The sequence below is a fragment of the Paroedura picta genome, chromosome 4 (assembly GCF_049243985.1).
Source record: "Paroedura picta isolate Pp20150507F chromosome 4, Ppicta_v3.0, whole genome shotgun sequence".
Taxonomy (NCBI): Eukaryota; Metazoa; Chordata; class Lepidosauria; order Squamata; family Gekkonidae; genus Paroedura; species Paroedura picta.
In genome coordinates this window covers 89,040,714-89,063,236 of record NC_135372.1, presented here as the reverse complement: position 1 = coordinate 89,063,236, position 22,523 = coordinate 89,040,714, and the positions used below count along the sequence as shown (strand labels likewise).

Here is a 22,523-nt window from a genome sequence, read left to right as displayed (position 1 = left end):
GGCCAAGTCCCAAGCAACTACTTGGACAGGTATATTAAGGAGGGCACCATTGCACCACAAGAGCTCAGCTCACTCCCAGCAGTCAGCAGAGTGGGTGATTACTGGCATCACTCTTGGACTAGACCAGTCGCAGCTCAGGAGAGAAACAATGCGTTGAACCAGGTCTGACTTAAATTCCAAAGTCCTGGCACTGAAGGTAAGGCCCAAAGCCTTTAAAAACAAGGTTTCTCATCCTCGTTGTGCCTACCAGCACTTTTAGACTTCCGAGAACAGGAAATATTTCATTTTATTTTTATACCACTTCTCCACATGAGCAGGCTCGAGGGATTACCACAATAGGCATTACAATAAAATGTCTGTGGGGCAGGATGGGACAAATTGTTGGGGGATTCCAAATGCTCCCATTAATAACACAGGCAAGTGTTATTAAAGCAAAATCTGGCTTTGCAGGATTATAGAGAATAATTCCTCACCCAAAAAGATGGTTTCTCCAATCTGTGTAAAGTAAGCAAAACAGAGGAGGAGGTGCTACAGCAATTGGAAAAGTCATGAGGTGCACTGAAATGTTACAAACTTTTGTATTATAAAATAAACGCTAGTGCTCTTGAACTTGGACAAAAGTAAACACCAGCTGTTAGATATTTAGCTGTTTCACCAGCTAAATAATTCCCTTCGTCAATGTATTTCCTATATGTCCAGGGTGAGATTATAACCCCCAGCACAACCCATAATATTTCATATTAACCAGCTACAATTCCTTATGGTTCTGAAATGTGTCTGACATGTCATGAAGCAATTTTGCAGATTCCGTGGTGTTACACTGAAAACGTACAACACTGAAACCAGCAGCACCCAATAACTCAGGCAATATCTACCACCTGGAGGAGTGAGAGATGAGATTTCCGTAGACCATTATGGATGGTTGCATTTTGCTTGCAGCTTTGTTTGCTATGATGACAAATTTTTTACTTACAAAATGTTAGAAGGTTACAAAAAAAAATTATGGGTTAGATTTCCTGTGGCAGACCACCAACCAAGGCAAGCTAATCAGCTATCTGGATAATTAGCATGTCAGAAAAGTGCTTCTGCTGTTCTCTTTACAGGAAGCCAAATGGCCCTAATCAATGCCATATCCACATCTTAAGTATTTATGCACAGCTCAGAAAATAGGGGGGGGTGTACTAAGACAACACAAGTGAATAATCTTGCCATCATAGAAAAAAAAGATTAACAATAGGAAAACATTTAGAAAAATACCAGTGGCTTTTTAAGGATCCTAGACATGACAATTTGGGAACAATTTGGGAATTGACCATTAAATCTATAATGCCATATATAGAGAACTCAGCAAAATGAACTATGGACTGAATCCTAATCATGTTCTTTACTGATCATAGCCACTTTTGCCAGCAGGAAGAAGGGAGGTGTCCCTTGCCCTACTTCTTCTTCATCCTATGTTGTGCCTGGGCATCTACCAGCCCCTGGGAACAAAGCAAACTGCATCAGGGGACAGAGGCAGAAAAGTTGACTTCCATGCATCCTATGCCACATGCATTCAGTATGATCCACCTCAAATTGTTTTAAACTTGTGGCACATTTTTTAATAGCTGCATAGTACTCAGCTGACTTCTAGAATTAACTACTGGAAATAAGGATGGCCAACAATGCTACACTGGTTTTTAAAGAGATTACACAAATTTGTGGAGAAATGGGAACACCAAAGACCATTAAAATGAGATAATCAACCTTCATCTTTCTTATTAAAGACATTATATTGTGGCCGCTAATGGCCAAGAACTATTCTACACCCCAAAAATATCAGCAGGAAAACATTATTATTACTATTACTATTACTATTACTATTACTATTACTATTACTATTACTATTACTATTACTATTACTATTACTATTACTATTACTATTACTATTACTATTTAATTTTTAGACCGCCCTTCTCCCAATAGGTCTCAGGGCAGTTTACAACATAAATAGTTAAAACACAATAAAATCCCCATAAAAACCCCAATTAAAAGTTACATATAACATATAGCGGCGGCGGTCACAATTCTGATCTTAGTTCAGCCTGATGGAGAGAATAATGTTCAGAAGAGGGTAGCACCAATACAATAGATCTAACCATGATCTCGATGTTAGAGATCTCAATGTTGGAGGGGATCCTCTGATGGATTAGTGGGAGAGCTGCCCTGGCCTCAACCATATGGCTGGCGGAAGAGCTCCGTCTTACAGACCCTGCGGAAAGCTGGTAGATCCCGCAGGGCCCTTAGCTCTTCTGGGAGCTCATTCCACCAAATTGGGGCCAGGACTGAAAAGGCCCTGGCCCGGGTCGAGGCCAAGCGAACATCCCGTGGGCCCGGGACAACCAGTAAATTCATACCCGCAGAGCGGAGTGCCCTGCAGGGGGCATAAGCAACCAAGCGGTCCCACAGGTAGATGGGACCCAGGCCGCGTATAGCCTTAAAGGTCAATACCAATACCTTGAATCTGATTCGGAAACAGACTGGTAACCAGTGCAGATGACGAAGCACCGGCTGAATGTGGGCCCTCAAAGGTGTTCTAGTGAGGACCCTGGCAGCCGCATTTTGGACCAGCTGTAACTTCCGAGTCAAAGACAAGGGGAGGCCCGCGTAGAACGAGTTACAGAAGTCTAATCTGGAAGTGACCGTTGCATGGATCACTGTGGCCAGGTGTTCCGAGGACAGGTAGGGCGCTAGTAGCCGGGCTTGGCGAAGATGGAAAAATGCCGTCTGAGCTACATTGGTGACCTGAGCCTCCATAAAGAGGGAGGCATCAAATGTCACTCCCAAATTCCTGGCAACTGGTGCAGGTGTTAATTGCACCCCGTTCAGGCATGGGAGGCGCCCTTCCTGGTCCTGCCCTCTTCTGCCCAGCCACAGGACCTCCGTCTTGGAGGGGTTGAGTTTCAGCTGATTCACCCTCTGAAGCTAAACCCTGGTAAACTCTGGTTCAAATTAAGCCCTGATATTGAGCTAGATACTATGATTACTTCTACACCATATTAAAGCTACAATCCTGATAACTCTTTTCTGGGAGTAAGCCCCACTGATTAAAATGGGATTCATAACTGAGCAGACATCCTTGGGATTACTCCCTATGTTACCATTATACAAGTCTTTGAATTGAAGAGATACTGGAATCAAGAATGTCATAAAGTTTGAAACTGTACATACCTGAAGAAAGAGCTACACAGGGAATACCATTTGTGAGGATGTGCTTTTAAAGAAAGAAGAGAGACACAAAAACATGCCACTGCAGGCAAGAGAGTAATCAGAACTCTTTAAGTCCCTTCCTCTCCTGATGACAGAAGAGAGATCCTGTCTGCCTTGCAGTCATTACAACCCCCGCCCCCAAAAGAAGAAAGCAAAGAAATGATACTCAGGTATGCAACTGTTTTTTGAAAAGACAAGATGGCCTATGAATTGCATGTTTATGGGGGGTTTTGTGCATATAACACTAATATTAAAATTTTACAGGCAAGTGTTATTAAAGCAAATCAAATGCACACACAGGTACAAATGAACAGCTAATTATAATAACTGGTGTTCAGCAAAAAGCACATAAATAATCTGGAGTGATTTTGCTGGCATTACCCTGTAGTTAGTTGCTCCATGGATCTTTTGGGGCAAAAACTATTTCTCCTGTATCCCTTATGCTCCACTCAACATTAAGCAAGTGTTAAGTCAAATGGGGAAAGATATTATTTAGCTCTTCACAAAACAAACCAGTCCAAGAGCATCACTTCCATTTTTTTTTCTTAGTACAAGACTACCTTGTAGAACGTGCATAACCTAGACACATCAGCTTTGGACACAGCCCCCACCCCCAAAAGGAAATACTTTGAGGCTTACATTGAATGCTAACCCAGTGCCAATCCACTGCACACCTGGAAGGCATCACATCAGTCATGCCAATAGAAGCAAGAGGCTTCACTACCACCTGAGACAAGTGGTCAATCTGTATGGCTTTTAAGGTGCCGCTAAAGGCTTTGTGGTGCTGTCCCTCTAAATCAGGCTTTCTCAAGCAGGGTTTCATGAAATTCTGGGGTTTTGACCACCATGGAAGGGTTTCCTGAATGGGTGGGAGTTAATTAATATTTAATATATATTTTAAATTTGTTAAACATTTAATCAGGTGATATGACCATATATGGTCATGTCAACCACTCCTCCCAAAACGGCCAATGATGGGGCTGGAGGCGGTGGGGAGGGTCCACAGATGGGTGTGCACACAGCTATGTTTCCAACCATATTATGCATAATAGACTGGCCTAGGCATGTGTTATCAAAGTAGGGATGTGCATCGGGGAAAAGTTTAGTGCTTTCTGGATTCAAGTTTCCCTGATTCAGTGAAAACTGTATTAACTGAATCACTGATTAAGCACATAAATTACAATTTGGCTGATTTGGAGAACTTAAACCATTCCATCCATCCATTTGGTGCCTCTTAATAATTGTGAAACAGCCTTGGGGGACGAATAGTCCCACCTCTCCAGGGCCAATCAGGGTGCAGCCAGCTGCACCCTGATCGGCCCTGCCCCTACAGTTCCCGCCCTCCCTCACCAAGCCCTCACCCCTTGCCTCACAGATGTGCCTGGCTGTTAGAGCTCTACTTGCGGGGCTCCAGGTAAGAGGCCCAGCCGAGGGGGGGGGGAAAGGGAGCGTTTCCCAAAGGCCTGGAAAGCACATCCGGGGCCTCTGTGTGCTTGCCAGGCCCGCGGGAGGCGCTTCCTCTCCCCTAACCCCCCTCTCCCTCACCTCTTCCCAGCGGCCTGGAAAGCAGCCGGAAAGCTCATGGGGAGAACCCTTTCAAAGCCCATTCTTATGATAGGGCTTTGAAGTTAGTTTGTTTATATCAGCGACCAAACAGTTGATTTCACTACAAAGAGAAGCCTTTCCAGAGATCAGCTGTTTGGCAGCTCAGGAGGTATTTAAAGGGACCCTCCAGCCGACCCCATTAAATACCTGGAAACAGGGTTGAGGTCTGCTGAGCCAGCCTCAGTAGGACTGGGGAAGGCAGGCATGGGGTTAACGTGTCAAACAACTCCAGTTTGTGTGGGGCTGACCTATCACCTCCAAGCCCACCCTGTTTAATCCCAGCCTGCATCCGGCTCCAGGAGGGTCAGAGAAGGCAGGCATGGGGCTGACTGTCAGCTCCACACGCACCCCACCTGATTCCAACCTGCAGCTGGCTCCAGCAGGGTCAGGAAAGGTGGGTGCGGGACTGACATGACAGCAATCCATGCATGATTCAGCTGATTTGGTTGATAGATCCTTCCCAACAGCTGCCCCCCCAACAGACCCTTCTAAAGCTTCAGAGGGCCAGCTTTGCAGCTTCAGATGTATGTGCTGGGGAGTCATTTAAACCCCCCAAAACATGACATGGCATTTTCCAACCAACCAAATCAGCTAAATCACTTTGAGCTTCTCTGATTCAGCTCATTTAAACTGATGGGATGTGCAATTTAGCTTGGATAAGCCTGAAAAATTCTTGAATTAGCATTAATTTGAGTATTTTTGAGCTTACCTGAGCCAAATCACCCATCCTTAAGGTAGAATGCAAAGTAGAATCTATTGCCTTGTGTAACAATTTCCCTTGCCAAACCAGTTATAGCTACACTGATGAAACACATGTCAAGATGAATGACATGATTGTCTTCCATATAAATATCAGCCCCCTCCTTAGAGATAAGACATTTTCTACTTATCCATGTAGTCCTCCCACCCAAATATTACTGTTGTAATGTTCAAATACAACACAGGGAAGCTCCTCTTATACTATTGAGGGAAATTATAAATCTATAGAAAGACAACAAGAGGGGGAAAATTGGGGACAAACTTCATTGGCATTTTGACAGTCTCTTCTCAAGTTCTTTTGTGAACCAGAATTCTAAGAGATAATGTTGTTAAAATAGAAAATAGAAAAATGTTGCTCTTAAGGTAAATTTTGTTTAACAAAACCATTTTAACTAGAAACATTTCATTTTAAAAAATTAACGTTTGCCCAATTTATCTTGTTCTTCTTCTTATCTTTGCTTTTAAAAATAAATATTAATATTAATATTATTAATAATATTTATTAATAACATTAATATAAAGTATCAGTACTGTATGCAACCAATTAGTAGTATGGCCATCATTTGAAATACACATTCCACAGGAACAGAAGATATTGGCATACACAAGTCATCCTTTGCCAGTTTCCCATACTTTAGAACAATTAAATGGTAAATGAATCTTTATCATTTTACACATCCACTTTATATCTTAACAGAGACAAGAATTTCTACACTGAATAAGTTACATATATAACATCATTCATACAGCCAAAATTAAGGTACACATTGCTGTCTCAAGAAACAAGCATAGAAATTCATACAATCCTAAGCATCAATGAATTTAGAAGGTTAGCATGGCACAGTCAGTGTCACTGATACAAAAAGAGGAGGGGAACAAATAAACAAAGGGAATAGAATCTGCACTATCAAAATATTTGCACAGTTTACTAGGAGGTTTCTTAAATAATAGTTGGCCACATTATTTATTTTCAACAAAGCAGATTTTGGACTCTAGTCCTAAACACTGTTGTAGTCTTTTTTGAAAGAATGAACTACATTGGTTAAAGTATGACATTTATGAAACATCTCACGCACAAAAAATGTAGACATGACCCATTATAAACCAATAAAGAAGCCCCTTTGAGAACTGTGCAGCAATGCAGGTGTTCCACATAATAATTTATGAGTTGGGGGGAAAAGCTTTTTTAAAGAACAGTCTAATATTCAGAACTTTTTGGAGAATATCTGAAGTCAACAGATTTAACCATTCTTCTGGTTAACTACTTTTATTGTGTGGATTATTTTTAAACAACCTATGCATAAGATCTCACATGCCAGATTAATATACAAGTGTCTTGGATCTCTATATCACTAAAAATACTAAAAACGCTTCTAAAAAGAAAAATACAAAACTGGAAATGTACCATAATGTTCACAATTTTTAGAAACTTCACAGATTATTTATCTTCACATTCTCCATGTGCAGCTTTCAGAATAGATCCTGAAGAACAGAATATGTCCTCCAGGGAATCTCAAGGGCAGAAACTAGATCACAAGTTCCTCAAGATGTTCCTTGCTGGACAAATTCCTCAATGCCAAGATCAGCAATAGCAGACAAAATTGCTTGAAGCCCAACTCACCTATTTTCAACAATGTTTCATGAGTTGGGCACATTCTGCAATATATTCTTATGGAATACAGTCAGGCTTTATAGGTTTAGCCAGAACCCCCTGTGAACTTATAACATTATCCAGAATCCTCTGAACCATACAAAAGGTCTTTAGCGCACAAACTAATGTAAAAATTCTGAAACCCCCTAGAGCAGGGGAGTCAACCTGTGGTCCTCCAGATGTCCATGGACTACAATTCCCAAGAGGCCCTGCCAGCAATTCCCCTGCTGGCAGGGGCTCATGGGAATTGTAGTCCATGGACATCTGGAGGACCACAGGTTGACTACCCCTGCCCCAGAGCATTAGAAATAACACACAAGTCTGGCAACACTCAACAGGTTTGTTGAGATACCTAAATCAAAATTCATGATAGAGGTGGGAAGTAAAAGTCTTACAACAAATAGTACAGATTTATCTCTATGCATTAAATTCAGAACACTTATATCACTTACGTTAGTGGACCCCAACCTTTTCCAGGCTGGGGACCGGCAGCAGCAGGGAGAGCGATTGTCCGGCCGCGCATGCCGCTCATGCGCGGCCAAAAATGTGCAACGCACATGCGTGGCCGAAAACGCACATGGTGCATGCGGGGCCTGCTTCCCTCTCCCCCCCTCCCACAGTAAGAAGCTTGCCGGGCTGCAAGCTTGCGGCCTGGGAAGTTTCTTACTGCGGGAGGGGCGGGGAGAGGGAGCCGCGGCCCGGTGCCAGGGCCTTTGCGTAGGATGCAGACCATAGGATGAATCTTTATCACTACAGTTCCAAATGTTTCCATCACAAGATGCCTGATCTGTGAAATTCCATTGTTAAAAGTCACCTACTTCATCCTCCTCCACAGTAGTTTTCATAATGATAAATCCAAATCCATTCCACAAAAGCCTTGATATTATATTCAAAGGACATTTCCTAAAAAGCTGAAATCAATTAACAAAGATTCTGATGTTGGCTGGGATAGTCACCACCAAGAATAGATAAATAAACGTTCATATCAGAAAAAAAACTCTACCATATATTTAGTTTGACAACCTAGGCATTGTGCTAACATATATCAATATATTTATATTTTAACTTTCCTAATCTTATAAATGGAAATATTACCAATGCAGTGGTGTAGAAGAACAAAAAGAAATGTGATAAATATCACTGCTGACAACCAACATGCCCTTTGTTTTCAGATGTGTTAGTTAGAGAGTCCAAAAAGTGGGTGGCCCAAATCCTTCTCCCCATGGGTCTACTCTCATTACCTAAGCAGAAAAAATAACTGGTTATGAATCAAGATAATCTGATCCTATCTTGACGTTCAGGGTGTACTTAGTTTGTACTAAGCAAGGTTTCTGCCTTAAAAAATCAGGATGTATTTTGAAATCAGGAAAGTGCAACTATGAAAAATCTCAGGCAAGCCAACAAATAAGTCAAATTAATCCTAGCAAGTAGAATATGCAAACACAGAAATACTAACTATCCAAGAGCATAATTTAGTCACTTTAGCTTTATTAAAAATATATAATTCAGAATGCAAAACCATTTTCTACATACACATAATTACCCATATAGTACATACATAGGGAAATATTTATCATCTATTTAATTTTTCAAGGTACATTCAACTCATTGTCCAATCATTCAGCAGCAGGAGGATCTGGAGGAGAACCTGGGTATCTCTGTGAAAACCAATGGTAACGTTTACCTTAATGGATAATGGCTAATAAGTTTGCTTTAAAGCAGCAAATTTGAAACAAACCCCTAAGCAGGATGTACAAGAGTCAACTTTACTTGAGAAGATGTCAAAAACAAAGCATTAATATGCTGTCAGTGCTGACCCGACTAAGTCCCTGTTACTGCCACCGATGATGTGGGTTGCTAATACCATGCAAAACCAAAAAAGGAACACAACCCAACCTTAACAGGTAGGAACTCAGAAGTTGAGCTGTACAATAAAATAAAGTAAAACTTGTTGATTATTTATTATAGTGCACAATTAAAAACAGAATAAAAACTTCATAAAAACTATACAGAACTAAAGCACATAAGACCAAAGCATTTTGACTCTACTGGGTCTTCCTCAGTGGTCAGAACTGTGATAATACACTCTATATAAAATATCTATATTAAACTCTGAGTGGTTGAATGGGATCTGTAAATTATGGCTCCAACCAATATATGTAAATTTTATCCTTTTGGGAGACCACCTCCTATGATATATGCCTAAGGTCACCACTCTTCGCTATTATATAATTCTGTGCTGAGTGTATCTTTTTTTCTGATGCACATGTGATACCAGTGTTCTGACCCACTGAGGAAGACACAGTAGGGTCGAAACGTGTTTGGTCTTATGTGCTGTTAGTTCTGTATAGTTTTTATAAACTTGCTAGTATACCATGTCAGCAATTAACCCATCAACCACTTGTACAATTAAATATGAAAGCTACATACCAAAAATTGGGTTACATTTGCAGAATATAATACTTTGCTGAAGCCAAAGGGACGCTAAGATGATGAATACAGTGTTCATCATTGGCAAAGTACTATAAAGTGTGCAAAATGATTGCAAAAAACCCCGGAAGATTGAGCATAAAACTTCAAACTGGCTGACCTGCAAAATGAGGATATCAATATCTAATTCAAAATTAATCAAACTTTACATGATGTTATGACAGAACTGGTAAAGTATTTGCAGGATGCATGTATGCATTTCTGTAATTTCCTAAAAAGGTCTCTTTGCCAAACAGTGGCCTCTCATCCTATCAGAGAAACCAATGATGGTACAGCATCTTTAACTGGATCACTAATGTCTTCTTCCAGGGACAAATGTGTCCTGTTGATACCTTTTCTTCATCCTGTATTCCCATATCACACATATTCAACAACAGAAACAACCTTTACAAGATATGTAAATATGAATATAAATAAATAAATAAGGTAAAGGTATCCCCTGTGCAAGCACCAAGTCATGTCTGACCCTTGGGGTGATGCCCTCTAGCATTTTCATGGCAGACTCAATACGGGATGGTTTGCCAGTGCCTTCCCCAGTCATTACCGTTCACCCCACAGCAAGCTGGGTACTCATTTTACCGACCTCAGAAGGATGGAAGGCTGAGTCAACTTTGAGCTGGCTGCTGGGATCGAACACCCAGCCTCATGGGCAGAGCTTTCAGACTGCATTTCTGCTGCCTTACCACTCTGAGCTACAAGAGGCTCTTATAAAATAAATAAAAAATAAAATAAATATGCTACCCTAAAAGAAGTTGATACTCTACTATATATGTGTCCTACATGTATTGCATTAATCTTGCCATAAACCTCTTACACATATAAGAAAACGTACGTAACATTTTTATCCCTTGACTCTTAAGACAACCCAATCTGTTGAGATAAGCAATATACCAAGATGTAGTGTATCAAGCAGTATATCATGCTGGAGTTGTACAAGGCTGTGAACAGTGGGTCTAATGTCATAAGTCAATAATAATACCAAGTGTTCTCCCCTCCCACATCAAAAAAGACAGAATTTTTTCCATATCAGGATCATTCCATGATATCCTGATCAATTTTGAACTAAATGGTACAATACCAAATCTCACAGGTCAGTTTATACCTGACTTTCAAACTTCTGAACAACATACTTTTCATGATATTTTGCTTCACTAATGATTAAAGTGCACTATCTCCATACATCGCATGTCCTTTGGCAAAGATACCTGTAAAGGTAGCCAAAACTTTTTGACATGTAGCTTTCAGTAACAGTTACAAGCCGCTGATATCTCTCTTGTTAACACCTTATACCAAAAAAAAGAAAAAAGAAAAAGAAAAAAAGACTATCTTAACAGTGGAAAAGTCTCAGTAAAGTCAGCAATGACAATGATATCTTTCTTTCTGACATCATTGCACATGATGAGAATATTCTACTTCAATGTAATCTCTCTTGGTGGTTTGTTCTAGATCTGCAAAATGCACAAAGCAAAATTATAAGCAATTACCTATTATGAAATTAGTCCCTAAAGAAAATAATACCTGGAACTTTCCCACTGCTGAATTTTTGGGCAGAAATCTTCTTTAGTGTAAACTGAACATATTCTGAAAGTATACATTCAGATAGATATTTCCCTGAATAAAAGGGGTCAGATTGTGTTCTTGGATGGACAGCATGATCAGATTTTTATCTTTCACTCTCCAGAACTAATAGATTGCTTATGATTTTACATGGGGGTACCTACCTTGTTTCAAAGCATACTCTAACTCTTAATTTTTACAGAAAACATCCTGGCGCTAACTGAATATACCCAGATCGTTTGATAAGTCTGATCCCAACCTATTTTGACATTTAACCAAACATAAACATCATTTTACTTTTATCTAGATTTCCCTTGGCTTGTACTAGTTTAAATAAGGAAATAGTGCACCAGACCTTTTAGATTCTATCACTAACACATTATCTGAGAGTGGGCATGATCATTGCCTTGCCAGAATAATTTTTGGTTGTAGTTCCCCCACTCCACTAAAGGGACATACATAACATGGGGGCAAATATATACAATGGGATCCTAAGAACATTTCCTCAAAAATAACTTCAGTTTAATTAAATTAATTGTAGCCCAAGTACCAGCAGCAGCCACATCCTTGCATTTCCTAACAAAACATATTTTTCCTTTAAAAAAATAAGCCAAGTTCTATATATCCTATTTCTTGACACAGGTACACTTTTCTATTCCCAAATAACCAATTTCAGACATATTGTTAGTATGTGGAGTGGATGGCCAACACTGCAAATGCTTTCCAATTCCAAGGCTTTACTTACATCTGCAACTCTTGGATACTTCCACTCCCTATGTACACCATCAACTTCCCCTCCCTGCACCTATATTACTGCAATTCCTCCTCATTTACCCGTCCCTAGACACCCCACTCTCTCAAGAAAACAAAAAAGATTTTCTGACTATCCTAGCAGCTATCCATAACCCATTTAACCTAACTTCATGTACCAGTTGTGACACAACTGTGTCCAAAGCAACAGGGACCTTACGGCCAAGAGTATCTTGCAGCAAATGTATCACCTACACCAGCAACTCCCCGAGTTCTCCCAGGAACATACACCGTGCGAGCGCACGCCCTGCAAGATCAATACATTTTGGCAAGAGGGCCTTACTGAGCTTTTCCATTCTGTTTCAAGGTATCCCTTATGCTGGCCTTACTAAATCCGCTCTCCCCATGCACCCTGGCGCCCCCGCCATCACTGTCTGGGATACAAGCTCCCTCACATCCCCAATCCGGCTCCGATCCTGCAGCTCATCGCTCCAGGCCGAGCTCCATCCCCCAATACATCCTGTACCGCGCCCCCAGCCCTGGCCTTAGGCCCCAGCCCGGCCTAAGGACGCCCATCCGGCACAACCCTCCCCTCCTCGCACATCCGACACACCCCTATTAGCATCCCCCCAAGACCCTCGCCCCCCAGGACAGTCCCGGCCACCCCATCCCTCAGCACCACGAGTCCCCAACAGCTACCACTCACCTTGGCGCCCTCTGACCCGCGAACTCACGGTAAGCGACAGCCGTACAGACCAATCAGAGCCGCAGCTCCCGCCCTAGGGGCTGGATTTCCTAGATTTGGACATGCGTGTCGTAAATCTACCGCGCGGCATTTGCCGCTATGGCATTATAGGAAATGTAGTTTTCACTCCTGTGAGGCGGAGGCGCGCATTTCTCTTTGAGGGGGCACTTTAGAGTTCGGTTTTCTCTCACGGAAGCCGAGAAGGGATACATTCAAGGAATGCAGACTGATGGCATGGTATAACACCTTCCTTAAAATAGCTATTTTCATGTCAGCATGTGCCTTAATATTTAGAATTGGCTTTTCCAGTAAATTGCGGGATTTACTTTACCATCCCAAACAGGGTTGAGTGAGAGTATTCCAATAACATGTTGAGTATAAAACTGTAGACCAACTTGTTTGCTTAAAACTGGCAAGCATAAAAATCCTATTTGGTGAAAAGTTCAACTAAACTTCGTGGAACTTACCTACATCTAAGAATTTTAAGATAATTTTATAATTATGAAAAGTTAGTTATCCCTGCTGAAATCTATGCGTTTGCCTTACATTTTCAGTTTTGATTGATTCATATTTTTGTTCCAAAAACATTATACTTAAAATGTTGTATAAAGATGTGCATAAAATAATTTAAGTCACTGTCCATTTGGTCAAAACGCTCAAAGCAAACTTAAACAAAGTTCAGACAAGCCTGAGGTGATGCTTGTTGTTATTGCACTAATACAAGTTTTAGATGAGTTTTTCAATCTTCTGTGGTATTTTAAGAGTCTCCGTGCTTTGTTTGGTGAAGACACCTGTTTGAGAAATGCATAGGCATAGTTGCAAAAAGTGGTATCATCTCCATCTCATGGTGATGTTAGCCTCAAATTTAGACCTGGCCAAACTAGCTACTGGATATGTATCAGAGCAGCCTATTTTATTTATTTATTATTAGATTTTTATACTACCCTCCCATACAGTTTTAAACTCATTTGTTCCAAGTCTTACCAGTGTACAGACAAATCTAGGAGTATACAAACAACAGCTGGCATTTGTAAATAAGAACCACAGAAGAGCTGACTTGCTTACATCATTACTTTAACCTTCATAATGAAGACTCCACTTAGAAAACTTGTAACTGCTTACAAAAACAAAATATATTAATTAGACTTGTTGCTCCAGCAGCTTTTTGTTCATGCTTTTCCAGTTCTTTGCCACCTCAAATTATATGTGACTAGCAGAATTTTTTACTTTATTGCTTCTAATAGAGGGAGAAGATCTGTGTTCCTCCTCTAGGTTTTTCCCAATTTCAACTCCATTACCAAATGAAGCAAGGAGAACAGACTGCAGTTGGGAAAATTGTACAGGGTAAGATACCTCTGCCTGCTGGTTCAGACTGGCAGTTGTTAATGCTGACTTTCTAGCTACCTACTGCACTTGACTTATTCCAGTGCAATAGTGTTCCTTCAATTTGTAAGGAGCTGAAGAGGAACAGACAAGCAGCCTTCAATTAAGTTAGGATAAAACAGTATAAGCCACCATATAGTTGGCATTGCCATGGATTCTACATATATACTGAAGACAGCAATTAGTTGTAGAATGTTGGGAACTCAGGACCTCTGAGTCATGCAAATCACTGGGTCCAGCTGTGGCCTACATAACACCTCTTGTATGGAAGGTAAAAAACTAGAGAACAATAGAAAAAGACACTTGGAGGCAGAGGGGGTCATGGAATAACAAAGATTCATATAGAGTCACACATCCAGGAAAAAGTTGTTAACGAGTCATGCCAAGAAAAGGTAGCAACCCTATATTAGAAGAAATTGTTAACAGTTCCTTAGAATGTCTCTGCCAAAGACCTCCTAGCAACTAAAATCTCACCCAGCCATAGTTTAACTGAGTTCTTCAATAATCACTTATCAGGCAGGGTGAATTACCCCATACAGGTTCTAAAAGCAGGCTCCACACAACAGAAAATATGAATTTTCCCTCTATGGAAATTTCACACTAGGAAAAAATGGCTGCTTTGTTACTTTTTATCCTGTACAATTACATGAGAGTAAACCCAGAGGAACACACAGAGACTTACAGTTAAGCAACTGTATTAGCTGCACTCTCTAGGCCTTCCTCCAGTATCTTTTGTCCTCCCCCTCAGTATCTAATTACATGAATGTGTTCCCCATTTTTCCATATTAATGCTGTGCCCTTGTTTTTCTGCATTCACTTTCTTTTTGTTGTAAAAGTTTTGTTTGGGAATTCTGGAGCTCTCAACCACACTCATATAAGACACTATATGCTTGTTTTTGTGCTAGATAATATTTTTTAGAAAAGCTGTTATATTTTTTAGAAAATTTGTTACACACGGAAAGAATGCACAGCAAATCAGTTCATCTTCTCTTTGTATTGACTGCCAAGAGCAGACATAATAGAGACATACACTGATCCTATGTTGAGCAGGGGGTTGGACTAGATGGCCTGTATGGTCCCTTCCAACTCTATGATTCTATAATTCTTCAATTACAGCCTCTTATCTCTTCACCTTTTAATTGTTTGGAGATTAAGAACCTCATGTTGCAAACCTAAAGAAACTTTCCTGCAAGTGTGTCCCATTGAATAAAAATGGGCTTACTTCTGAATAGATCTTCTTAGAATTGCCCTCAAAAGGATCGTATGTTATGGTTGGAAAGCACAGAATACAGCAACAGTTCTAAAGCTATGCAGATCTGAGTTTGATCAGTGCCCAGATGATAGAGCTCTTACGAACCCTGTGCCTACTATAGTGGGTTCCATAAGGGAAGAAATGTAGGATATAAATGTAATAAATAAATATATAATGAAGTTGTGGCTTCAACTCTGTAACAAAGTTTAAATAGCTACCATTCTTCTGTATTAAAAGTCAACTCAGATCTGAGTCTAACATATGGTCCAGTTAGAAGGGCCCCTTAAACTATGATTTTTTTTTAATTTGACATCAGGTTGGGTTTGAGCTGCCCCCATAACATGTTTTTTATGCCACTTTCAACTCATTCTTGGGTTCACAATGGATCTATTGGTTATATATCTCACAAGGTGATGTGGCGTTTACATTAATGTCTCAAGAGTAAAGTTGACATGAGAGTATACTAATAAAGCAAAGCTGGTGAGATGAAAGCAATTTCAAAATATAGATACAAAACATCTTGAATAAAACCCAAGGCCAATTTGCTGCTGTCTTCAAGAAAAAGGACAAACATTGAGAGGGAAATGGATATGGTCTGTTTATGGCATGTTAGACATCTTTATTTTTACTTTTAGATATCAGGAAAAAAATTTCACAGTCAGAGTAGTTCAGCAGTGGAATAGGCTGCCTAAGGAGGTGGTGAGCTCCCCCTCACTGGCAGTCTTCAAGCAAAGGTTGGATACACACTTTTCTTGGATGCTTTGGGCTGATCCTGTCTTAAGCAGGGGGTTGGACTAGTTGGGCTGCATGGCCCCCTCCATCTCTATGATTCTATGATTCTTCCTTTTCTGAATCCTGCTTGAATATCTGGCATTTCTCATTCAATATATGCTAACAATCTGTGTTGTAGGAGTATTAACAAAACTTTATTCATGTGATCAATTAATGTGATGGTTTGAAAGTTGCTGCAGTTATACATACATTATGTGAGGCACTGAATTAGCTAATACATATAAGAAACAGGATGTAGAGTGGAGTTGCCAATTTCCAAATTGGGAATTCCTAAAGATTTGGAGGTGGAACCTTCAGGGAACAGAGTTTGGGGAGGAGAGGAAATTCAGTAGAGTATAATGCTACACAGTTCATGCTCTAAAGCTGCAATTTTTCCAATTGAACTGAAATTTGTAGTCTGGAAATCAGTTGTAATTCTGGGAGATCTGCAGGGCCTACCTGGAAGTTGGCAACCCTATCCTGCATTTACATGGATAGCTCCCTAGGCAGGCCACAGATCTACTATGTAAGTGTTCATATGAGTTATTGGAAGTTACTGATTTTAGATCCAAATAGTTACAATTTGTGATAATTACTTACAGCTGGATTTGAGCTGCCCAGTCATATGATTTTAAAACCAGGTTGGACTTGTACTATGTTCTCAAAATATATGTTGGGGTTTTCATTGTGCCAAAACTCTTTTTCAGTGGATTCAGGCTCAGGGATACAAGAGTCTCCCTAGTACAAACAAGATAAAGTCATGGAGCTTTCTAATTCTCTTTGTTTTCCTAATCTCTCCATGGTTGGTTATAAAACTAAACAGGTATGCTATGGAGATTCATTTACGTCAAATGCATTAAATGCAATTAATTGCGTACGGTTGTGGGAATGGAAGTCTCAAGACACAATTGCCATCTCCAGGGAGAAAGGAAGAAAAAGGAAGTCAAACAAGAGTGTTAGGAAAAGCTAACAAGAACTTATTTGTAAGTTATATATTCCAAATTTGACTAAAATTATTCCCATATACTTCTTTCTAATAGAGTTTTTCAAAGTTATTTCCAAAGCAAACGTTATTCCGATCTTCAAAAAAGGGGGGAAGGATGACCCGGGAAACTACAGGCCAGTGAGTCTGACCTCTGTTGTGGGGAAGATAATGGAGCAGATATTAAAGGGAGTGATCTGCAAACATCTGGAGGACAATTTGGTGATCCAAGGAAGTCAGCATGGATTTGTCTCCAACAGGTCCTGTCAGACCAACCTGGTTTCCTTTTTTGACCAAGTAACAAGTTTGCTGGATCGTGGAAATTCGGTTGATGTCGTTTACTTGGATTTTAGTAAAGCTTTTGATAAGGTTCCCCATGATTTTCTGATGGATAAATTGAAGGATTGTAATCTGGATTTTCAGATAGTTAGGTGGATAGGGAATTGGTTAAAGAACCGCATTCAAAGAGTTGTTGTCAATGGTGTTTCATCAGACTGGAGAGAGGTGAGTAGCGGGGTACCTCAGGGCTCGGTCTGGTACTTTTTAACATATTTATTAATGATCTAGATGAGGGGGTGGAGGGACTACTCATCAAGTTTGCAGATTACACCAAATTGGGAGGACTGGCAAATAGTCCAGAAGATAGAGACAGAGTTCAACGAGATCTGAACACAATGGAAAAATGGGCAAATGAGAATAAGATGCAGTTTAATAAAGATAAGTGTAAAGTTCTGCATCTGGGTCAGAAAAATGAAAAGCATGCCTACTGGATGGGGGATACGCTTCTAGGTAACACTGTATGTGAACGAGACCTTGGGGTACTTGTGGATTGTAAGCTAAACATGAGCAGGCAGTATGATGCAGCGATAAAAAAGGCAAATGCCATTTTGGGCTGTATCAACAGGGGCATCACATCAAAATCACAAGATGTCATAGTCCCATTGTATACAGCACTGGTCAGACCACACTTGGAGTACTGTGTGCAGTTCTGGAGGCCTCACTTCAAGGACATAGATAAAATTGAAAGGGTACAGAGGAGAGCGACGAGGATGATCTGGGGCCAAGGGACCAAGCCCTATGAAGATAGGTTGAGGGACTTGGGAATGTTCAGACTGGAGAAAAGGAGGTTGAGAGGGGACATGATAGCCCTCTCTAAGTATTTGAAAGGTTGTCACTTGGAGGAGGGCAGGATGCTGTTCCCGTTGGCTGCAGAGGAAAGGACGCGCAGTAATGGGTTTAAACTACAAGTACAACGATATAGGCTAGATATCAGGAAAAAGTTTTTCACAGTCAGAGTAGTTCAGCAGTGGAATAGGCTGCCTAAGGAGGTGGTGAACTCACCCTCACTGGCAGTCTTCAAGCAAAGGTTGGATACACACTTTTCTTGGATGCTTTAGGATGCTTTGGGCTGATCCTGCGTTGGGCAGGGGGTTGGACTAGATGGCCTGAATGGCCCCTTCCAACTCAATGATTCTATGAAGTGCAAGTAATGTAACATCACATCAGGGACAGCCCTGATCATGCATATTTGTGGACAATTATGTACTATGTCCTTTATTTCAGGGATAGCCAACTAGTATGATGTGAAGTAGAACATGTAGAGATACTCAGGACACTGTTAGACCTCCCTATTATTTTATCAAGGTGTAGTTGCAAGGAGAATAAATTGGCTTTAAACAGTTTAGATTAGTCTAAGTTGCCTTCGCATTCATTAAAATACTCGAGGTAGTTTACAAAGTTACACATACAAAATAGAGAATAATTCTTAACAAAATCCTAACCCAAAAATGAAAAAGATACAAAGCCTCTTTATAATATCTCCAGAACAAATGGTTCTAAAAGACATGAGGCTGTAGGAGGGCACTCTGAAAAAGTTAGTCCTATGGGCCATCGACTTTGGAAAAGACTGATCACCCTAGGAGTCAGGTTGTACAAGAAAATTAACTTCTGATTTATATAACTATTGGAGAATATAGAGGCCTCTGGCAATGGATGCTAGCCCTCCCTGGATTAACCAATGTACCTCCTCTTGTTGGTTTGTTTGTTTATGTGGTTTCTATTGGGGTGGTAAACAACATATTTGATAACAGTCAACATACATAAATATAAGAAACATTAATAAAACATTCAAATGTAAAAAATATAATATATAGATTAGATTAAAATTATGTAAAATTTCTAACCCCAAAAGGGGAAGACAGAAGGGAGGCCCAGCAGTTCTTCCTGGTGGTCTCAATCACAGACTTGGTGGAAGAGCTCTCTGTCTCTGGTGATGCTAATTTCCCATTACTGTGAGTTAGTCCTTACAAAATTGGTATCCATTCTGAAGTCCAGATCAGCACTGATAGGCCAATAAGATTTACAGAAAGTGATTCTTGAAAAGATGGGGGAGGTTACTTTTTCAGCTCCTAGGATACTTCCTACAGAAGAAAGTCCAGGCTTTTGGAGCTGAACTAAATCCATTTGGATTCATCATTTAATCCGTTGGCTGCTCACATTGTGATTTAGAAACAACTTGCCAGGAAAAGGGGGGTGTTGTTGATGAAGTACCATTGCTGACAAAGCAACAAGGTTTCTCTGCTGCATTCCATAGTTCTACTAACTGATTGCCAACCAAGGATGTCCCCTGGATTTTAAAAATCATCACTATTGTGACCTGCGACTGAACTAAGAGACAGATGTCCCTGACTGAATAAGCCAATGTAGTAATATGCTACCTTATCCCTCATGCCACCAACTTGGGTCTGTTTACTTTTCTGTTTGATTTTAATACAGATTTATTGAAAGTTTCAGTTATCAAAACAAACTGCAGCGGCAAATTGGTGTTCGTCTGCAGCCCTACAAGCACCTATAAACCTGCCATAGTATAAAATAAATGGCACTATATTGGAGGTCAGTTATTGCAATAGTCATTCGCTTGGGATTTCCAATGTGCAATTTAATATTTTTCTTATTACCCTCTTTCTTCACTGCTATTTACGCCTTTCTCTTTGCATTCAGAGTAACATACTGCTATTCACCACAATAAGCAGAAAGTCACCTCAGATAAACCTGTAAATGATACACAGAAATCATCGGCACTTCCTGGCAGGCCCTAGCAGGAGGAAGAAAATCTTGAAAGGATTGCCTTAACCAGACTAGCTGCTAAGTTGTAGCTGAATGATAGGTTCAGACTTCTCATTCTCTCTGAAGACCATTTTACACAGGAAGTTTTTCATACCCAAGAAAAACTCAGTGTGTGACAAATGTGATCTGTGAGTGACATCTTTGAATACCACTCTGCTGGGACGAAGAGGATTAATGAAGAGTTGTCAATGCCTCAAATGGACCACAAGAACATGCTAATGCTTTGAGTCTTGTGAAAACTTTTAATATATATTTTAATTAGTGATTCATTAAAATATTTATTAAGAAGGAAAGAAGCACGTGGGTTGAAACTATTGGCCAATTATAGATAACTGTTGGAATTAGGTGTTCAAGCCAGTACACAATTTTCTTTATTTTTATTGATGATGATATAGGAACTTCTATCCCACATCTTCACCCAAACATTCCAGGGTAGCTCACAACAATGCAGGATAAAGTACAATTAAAATTCCATTCTAATAAGGTTTGCCCCACATAGCTCAACATTGCTACTACCATTGGTTTGTATCTAAACATGTTCCAAAAACCTGGGCACTTCTGTTTTCTGGAGAGAAAATTATATTCCCACTGATTCCTTTCTCCCATGGCAGCCCATTTTACTTCTGGGGCTCAGAGGAGCCCTGTAGGAATTAGTGGAAATTGCTACTTCCTCTTAAGAAAACCTAATAGAACGTAGTTTTCTGAATGCATGTACTTGCCAACTCAAGGCCACTTCTCAGATGTCCAACTGCCCTGCTAATTAAGGGATTGGGATTTTGTGTTTATCATACTGTGGGGTTTTAAACATCGTAGCCTATCATTAGCCAGCCAGTCTGGGAGCAGTAGGTAATACATAGAAAAATAAGTAAATAAATACAAATTAATTAATTTACTGATTTCAGCAGTAACTGTGTGTGTGTGTGTGGGGGGGGGATTTTGCTGATCTTCCAGAAAGCTTTCTGGGGGCAGTATTCTCATTGGTGGAAGAAGTTCAGAAGACCAGGGGCCAGAATTTCTATAAATGTAGACAATCATGATAGACCATTGATCTCTTTTCTTTACCTCTTACCTTTACCTTTACGTCATAGGCCTTTCGCAACTTTTTTGCTGTTGAGAAACCCCTGAAACATTCTTCAGGCTTCAAGAAACTCCAGAAGTGGGACAATCATGCAGAATATGGTTGGAAAGCATAGCTGTGTATATTCCCATCTGGGGAGCCTCCCCTTCCCTCCTCCTCCAGGCCCATCATTGGCCATGGGGGTGGGGTGGGGGGCCCAGATTGACATGACCGTATATGGTCATTTCACCCAATAAATGTTTAGCAATATATATAAATTAACTCCTACCCATTCAGGAAAACCCACAATTTAATGAAATCCTAGTTGAAAAAAGCTGCCCTACAGTTACCCTATGTTTGCTTCTATTGTGTTACTTTGAAATTAGATCTATTTTAACTTATGCTGTTTATATTTTGTATTTATTTCTTACATTTCTATTTTCTTTTTCCCAAAGGATTCAAAATTAAGCAATTTTGAACAGAATTTGCCAGCACTTCAAGAATTTAGCATCTATGTTGTAAGAACCTTCAGTAAAGGGTATCTAGGAAGCTAGCTGTGTGGTTTTTATTTGAACCATCCCTGGGACTGTACTGTTCAAAACCTTTCTCTTTGTCTTTATAATAAAGCCTACTTAGCTTATAGTGTTTGATTGCTGTGTGCTGACTGCTTCTGACCCAGGATATTCTCAGGGTCTTGATCCAGGTTTTGAGTCTGAAACAGGCGAACAGTTCTCTCAGAATGAGGCAGGGCCGCCTTGACAAGAGGGCATTATCTTATATGTATGACCTCTATACCAGCAGTCCCCAACCTTCTGGGGGTGGGGGAGATCCAGCAGCCTAGGCGTGGGCACACACAGCAGTGCCACGCAAATACGCATGCGCAGAACCGCATACACGAAGCTGTCGCGCATGCGCGTTTGCACCCCTGTCGGAGGGCACAAAAGCGCATGTGTGGCAGCTCCACACAAACACACATGCGCAGAGCTGCCGTGCATGTGTATTTGCGTCTGCTGGGGCGCAAATGCGCATGCGTGGCAGCTCCGCACATGCACGTTTGCATCCGCCGGCATGCTGGCGGCTGCACCTGCCTCTTCCCCCCTCGCAGCGAGAAGCTAGCCGGGCTATGAGTGCTCACGGCCTGGCGAG

General features: G+C 40.6%; 1 protein-coding gene and 1 long non-coding RNA gene across 5 annotated transcripts in view; one reads left to right on the top strand and one right to left on the bottom strand.

The window, feature by feature from the left end:
* ERI3 (ERI1 exoribonuclease family member 3) overlaps positions 1 to 12,864 on the bottom strand; it is a 239,578-nt gene extending 226,714 nt beyond the window's left edge. The window contains exon 1 of one of the 2 annotated variants that reach the window (XM_077334022.1): positions 12,768 to 12,864. The gene's annotated coding sequence lies outside the window, so the exon portion shown is untranslated. Of the gene's footprint in view, positions 1 to 12,056; positions 12,600 to 12,767 lie in introns of those variants that run through there. The other variant, XM_077334023.1, reaches the window with a different exon arrangement.
* A 17-nt stretch (positions 12,865 to 12,881) lies between these two features.
* Positions 12,882 to 21,941, top strand: LOC143835795 (uncharacterized). 3 transcript variants are annotated; one of them, XR_013230348.1, is made up of 5 exons: positions 12,882 to 13,043; positions 14,051 to 14,150; positions 17,036 to 17,195; positions 19,970 to 20,086; positions 21,833 to 21,941. It is a non-coding gene; the product is annotated as an uncharacterized LOC143835795 (long non-coding RNA). The 3 variants fall into 3 exon arrangements; XR_013230349.1 differs by lacking the exon at positions 21,833 to 21,941 and adding an exon at positions 20,195 to 20,379; XR_013230350.1 differs by lacking the exon at positions 17,036 to 17,195.
* The last annotated feature ends 582 nt before the right edge of the window (positions 21,942 to 22,523 follow it).